The following is a 6,714-nucleotide window of genomic DNA, read 5'->3' as shown; positions in this document are numbered from 1 at the left end:
TTTATCACTTCCTACAGCAAGGTTATATAATTTGACGGTTCTGTGATTTAATAACTGATCTCACGGTTCACAGAAGTGCTTAGCCCCTCTACTCAGTTTCTAACTACGAAAAAATTGTGATGCCTTTGTTAAGTGGGAGAAAAGCAAAGTTAACCATTTAGATTATTAATTTACAAAATGAAAAATCAGAGAAAAGTAAAACTCCCACTTGACTTTTTACTAAATTCTGCTTTATAAGCTTGGTCTAAAGTTGAGGCAATATAACTAGATTGTTCCATACCACAGTGGTTTAAAGACAACAGAAGCTGTGCTCAATTGGATACTCAGGTTCCCTCAACCCTGTTCCTTTGTTATAGCCCACTACCGGTGCCTCCAGGAGCCCAGCCACAAGTCTTATCAAGAAAAGGGACATCAGAGTTTGGTGGATAACCAGCTGTCTCTGCCACATCACCTTCATTCCTAAATCTAGACTTTGGTAAAGTTCTAGATATTACTAATCATGTCTTTAAATATCGAAAAATAAGATCAATAACTTGTTTTGGAAAAAAAAAATAATACTGAGTGTAGGATGTAGGATGTCAGGAGATGGAATAACAGAAAATCTCATATACTTTCAAAGAGATGTATGTTCATTATTTTTCTGGGCGATATTTGGTAATTAGCCCAATACAACATCCTTAGTAATGGAAGTTGAGGTCGTACAGTCAGTTATTAAACACCCTTGCTGTTTGGTTGTCGAGCATATACATAGAGTCCCATAGAGTGTAAAGAAATGTTCTATATTTCAGATTAGAGCCATATTTTCCAACACAAAATGAATCCAGAGTAGTTTAGGGATTTGAAAGAGGCTTATTTACTCTCTTCAATTTTTCCTCACATCTACTTGGTATATTTATGCCCTTTATCTTAGCTGACAGAGCTATCCCATAGGCTCAAATCTTGGTAATCCTTGGGGAAAATCTATCCTCTCCCAATCGGCAGTTTATAATTTCTACCTTTTTGACCCTTTTCCCCAGAATCTGGTTCCTTTATCAAACCAGACTGTTAATCATTTGTGTTCATCCAGATCCAGTCTGGGTGGGGGGAGTCTGGTGAAGTACGGCGATGGAGTGTACCTGAAAATCAATCCCTGCCATATTGATCTCATCTTAGCGCAACTCTTGTTCGTGGTTTTGCTTTTCTAAAAGGTCTCCTCTAAGTCCTACTCAAGGTTTAGAAATAGTGGGGGGAAAGAGGTGCCGAGTGACCTCCCTAAGCTTCTCCAGCTTTTCATAGATCAGATAAGGCCGTAGCTAGGTTTCCTTCTACCCCTATCCTTCGTTCTCTGTTTCAGAACCTGGACCATCCACTCATCTCCAACAACGCTCCACCTTTTTCTTGGTGCTTCTCTGCATCACGCTGATTAGGTCCAACAAGCTTACATTTTACCAGCTCAAAATTTAAATCTGTGCAAGAGGCCTGCCCTCCTCTCCTTGGTGGGGTGGTAGTTATGCAATCACTATCTAAGATTGAGGATTCTTGTCCCCCACATCACTCTCATCTTGCTCTTTTTAACCTTTCATCTTCTAACTTTTCTCACAAAAGTGAGAGGATTTCTTCCTCGGCCTCACTGGGAGTATGTTAATTTCGGCAAGGACGTTGGTATCCCCTGCTCCCTATCAGCTTCCTCAAGGGTAGGAAGCTTCTGCCTAACAGACCTTGTTTCAAAGAGTCTTTATTTGGTAACATGGATTCTAATTTGTTTCCTACCGGGGCTCTCTTCTAGCATCAGACATCCTACCTGAGATCATGGCACTGTCCTGGGTGACTAGGAGGTTGCTGTCAGTGTTATATAGTCCTCTAGCAGCAGGGAGCCTCTACGCATCTCAGAATTTTCTTTTACTTTAGTTATATATGGGAGCGAAATTATTATTTTATTCCCTTGTCATGAAGAGAGTATGAAGGAAAGCTGCTGTAACTGTAGGGAACTGATGACTGATAAGTAACAAGATAAGTAAGATAAACAGCTTCCTAGTGGTACTGTTTTCATGAACTAGGAAATATGAGTTTGTCCTTCTCCTGGATGGAGAGAGTAGCTTTGAGACTCTTTTTGGATAATGGAGTTTGGCCTTAGATTTTTTTGCAATCCATAAATGAGAAAATAGTCTAAACTATTTAATTCCTTTTAAGTGTATTGTGGTTTGTTTTGTGGCCCAGCATATGGTCTAGCTCTGTAAATTCCACCTGCACTTGAAAATAATGGATATTTTGCTATCGTCAGTTGGAGTATAAATCATCAATTAGGTGAAGTTGGTTGTTTGTGTGGTTCAAACTTTATATATGCTTCTTCCTTGCTGTAAGGATAAGGGTGATAACTTCTAAGCTCTTTACATGTGACAGCTGAAACCAGAGTCTCAAGAAGATAAAAACCTATAAAGTAAATCCAAAGAAGTACAAGGCAGGAAATAATAAAACTAAGAGCAGAAATCAATGATGTAGAAAACAAGCCTCCAATAGCAAAAGTCAACAAAAGAAAAAGCTGATTTGCTGAAAATTGATAAATATCTAACAAGACTAATCAAGAAAAGAGAGAATGCACAAATATAAAAATATCAGGGCTGGGAAGGGTGGATCTCACCTAAGATCTTCCAGGCATTAAAAGTAAATCACAGTCTATTAATATATTATAAACAATTTTATGCCAATAAATCTGAAAATGGAGATGGTATGGTTAGATTTCTAGAAAACACCACTTATGAAAACCTACAGAAATGGGCATCTGGGTGGCCCAATCAGTTAAGCGTCTGACTCTTGGTTTTGGCTCAGGTCATGATCTCAGGGTCATTAGATTGAGTCCGGCCTCATCTCCACGCTGAGTGCGGAGTCTGCTTGAGACTCTCTTCCTCTCCCTCTGCCTCTCCCTACTGCTCTGTCTCTCAAATAAATAAATAAATAAATAAACAAATAAATCTTAAAAAAAAAAAAACCTACAGAAAAAAATAGGTATTGAAATGGACCAATAGTCAAATATTCACAATTTCTATAATGTAAATTAACAAGAAACTAAATCATTAATGTAAAACCTTCCCATAAAGAAAACTTCAGGCCTTCAGGCTCTAATAGATACACAAACAAGATTTATTTTTTTTAAAAAAGTAAGAAATAACTCCAAACTTTTCCAGAAAAGTACAATTTTGGGAGGAAGAATGCATGTGGGATATTGAGCAGCCCATGAGGTGGTAGAGAACAGACATTTGCAGGTGATCTTTGCCCAGCAAATAAAGCCCATTTACATTGTAAAGCAAAGCAAAACAAAAAAACAAAAACCAAAACCAGAAAAACTCACAGCACATGAGTCCTTGTAAGAGGCAGAGATTTTATCTCACATGTAAACTAAAGAATACTAAGTGTTTCCTTCCTTATCTGGGATTTTGAATGTGGAAAAAGAAATACAAAGACTAAATTAGAGATAATTCATGGTGGTAGAGTCAATATGGTGCCCAGCCACAGTGATCCTAACAGACTGGTCCCGTGGCACAACCGTGGAGATGTTATCCGCTTCCCTGTCTAGCAGAAATCCTGCCTGTTATCCGAGCCAAAGCCTTTCACTTTCTTGTCAGATCTGTGAGCTACATAATAATATCATAATGAATTGTTTTTCTGTTTAGTTTAACCAAAGTTCAGAGGTACACTTATATGCATTTCCTTAGTACCGGGAGGTGATATTGCTGAGAAAGTACTAGCTCCTTCCACAGCCCATTGATGCAGCATTACAGTACGTTCCAGAACCCTTATTAATTAGGACTAGTTTCTGCCATTCCTTGAGTAGAGTTCTGGCCTATAGAGATTTACCCTTTCCCCACTCAAAGACTCCACTACTTTTCTGTCCCTTTGAATCTTTGCACTGAGCTCTTTGCCAGACTTCCACTCTCATTTGGATGTCTGTGAAAGTTTTTTAAGTTACTTAATGTATGACTGCAGATAGATAGTACAGTCTTCAGGATGCACATCCTTTCCATCCCAAATGGCAATATAGTATCTGAGATTTGAGCCTGGTGAAGTAACAGAGCATCTGCATTTTTGTTTCTCAGCCTTGACCAATCATAAAAGCAAAAAGTACAGTTTCTAGTGCCGCAATCCATTGGTACCCATTCACGCCCAATTTAGCACTGGTAAGGACATTAGTGATAGTTTGATATAGGTGTATACTATCAAGGGGATTGCAATTTATATAAATCTTATACTTTAACTGCCATATCCTTCCTTACATCTAAGGATTTTAATTTGTGAGTGAGGTAGCAGATCTAATTGACAGACTGAGTCAACCTAGCTAATTCTATCGGTTTCTTTCCTTGGGGGTACTCCTGATATGTCACTTTCAAGCCTTCCAACTTGGCATTTTTGTGAAATATTATTAGAGTTGAGAAAATTCAATATACCGCACACATGTTCAGCTTGACTGCTCCTAGATTTCTTCCCACCTCTCTCTGTGAGGATCCAGAGGCTCTCAATACTTTAAATTCAGCACGATTCCCTGGCTCCAGGCTCATCCCCTGTTGAGAAACAGTGTGTTCCTCATAGGTCACAAAGTTGCTGTAGTGCCAAACCTTATCAAGGTCAGTTCCAACCCTGCCTCCTTCAGTAGTCTACTTACTCAGACTCCTCTAAAGTCCTTCTGAGGACACCAGAACTTTCAAATACTTCATGGCCATTTCTGCTGTTGAAAGGTGGCTAGGCCTTGGAAATACCCTGAGTGACTCTTCTAAAACTAGAAAAATTCTACCAGACATGATATCTCCCTTCTTATTCTTCTCTGCATTCATGAGTATCTGACAATAAGCCCTTATAAAACACAGATCCTAGCCCTACAGTCGGTGGTATTCTGAATTTAAGGTACAATTTATTGGTTAACTCTTTATTTAGCTCACCATTCCTACCAAATTCATTGTCCCATTCTATAAATTCATCTCCCTTTTCTCCTAGATTGTAAGTTTGCCTTGAATAATTCCCTGTATTCTTTGGGCCCTGAGGAATTACCAAGAGCAAAGCCGTCTAAACTAATGTCTGAGAGTCCTCCATAGCTTCCCTGCTTCTAGCTATCTTCTGTATGACTATCAGCACTAGTACACAGAACATGTTCTGAGATTATGGCTAATCGCTGGAAGAGGTTAACTCAATACCACCTGTCTTAGCCTGGGTTTATCAGAAAGCAGAGCCTGAGGAAAAGCCTTATGTGCCAGTACCTAACCGAGAAGTATGACGGGGGGCAAAAATGAGAGACAATGGTAGTGAAACAGGAAAAAGTGTACTATTGAGTTGGTTACCCCTATGTGTGACTGACTGCTTAATCCCATGGGATCACCTGAAATATTAAATATTAAATTTATTTTAATAAAACTTAATTTAAAACTGAAATGTTAAGTTATTAGAGATTATGTTCCCTGACCACAATGCAGTAACAAAAACTGGAAACAACCCAGTTGCCCTTCAATGGGTGAATGGTTAAACAAACTATGGCACATCCATTCCATGGAGTACTACATAGCAATGAAAAGAAACAAACTATTGACACACACAACAAATTGGATGAATCTCTGGATAATTAAGCTAAGTGAAAAAACAATTCCAAAATTCACATCCTGAAGTGATTCCATTTAGATGATACTCTAGAAATGACAGAATAATAGAAGTGGAGAACAGATTGGTGGTTGCCAGGAGATGAGGAGCCTGAAGCAGTGGGAGGAAAATGAGTGTGGCCATAAAGGGCAATACGAGGGATCCTCGTGGTGATGGAAGTGTTCTGTAACTTGATTGTATCAATGTCAATATTTTGGCTGTTTTACAAGATACTGCCATTGAGGGGTCAAGTGTACACGGGATCTCTCTGTATGTCTTACAACTATCATGTGAATCTTCAGTGATCTCAAAATAAAAATAAGCCCTCTCCACAATTCATATGATTATCATTATTTCACTCTCATTCAAGTGCTAAAACCAAAACAACCCCAAAATCTTACGTCCCACCTGTGTCTCATTCCATTAAACTATAGATGACAACCTTAGTAATTGAAATGCTACTGCATGTCAGAAGTTATCACCGTGCCATATGACTCCAGGAATGGGGTCCTTATTGCCATCTGACTTGTGAGTGAACTGGTTTCAGAATCCCATCCTGAGGGTCTGATTTCAAGGGCCACTGGTAATACTGTAGACTGGTTCCCCGCTTGGCAAGTCTGAGACAAATCTTAAATGCTAATACTTTACTGGGGAGGGTGATCCAGGAAGCAGAGGTGAGAGACAGTGAGATCAAAGCAGGTAAGGATCAAGAGCTAATACAAAGATGGGTTCTCAAGGTGGCCACCCCTGTAGATGACTGGTTATGTGGTAGTCAGAATTCTACAGATGTTCCCCAAGGCACCCACCCCCTGGCTATTCAACCAAACACTAATCTAAGTACTACACTAAAAAGACTTTGAAGATGTAACTAAGGTTATTAATCAGTTGATCTTAAAACAGAGAGATTATTTTGGATTATCCAGGTGGGCATAATCTAATCACATGTGTCTTCTTAGAAGCAGAGGACTTTTCCTGGCTGGAGACTGGAAAGAAGAAGTTAGGATGTGGCCAAAGGGGAGGTCAGGGAGATCCCAAATGTGAAAAGGGTTCAACATGCTGTTACTGTCTCTGGAGAGGTGACCTATGAGCTCAGGGCATCCTTCCAGTGACAGCCAGAAA

Source organism: Neomonachus schauinslandi, chromosome 12 (genome assembly GCF_002201575.2).
Source record: "Neomonachus schauinslandi chromosome 12, ASM220157v2, whole genome shotgun sequence".
Classification (NCBI taxonomy): domain Eukaryota; kingdom Metazoa; phylum Chordata; class Mammalia; order Carnivora; family Phocidae; genus Neomonachus; species Neomonachus schauinslandi.
Note: the sequence above shows the minus strand (reverse complement) of the source record.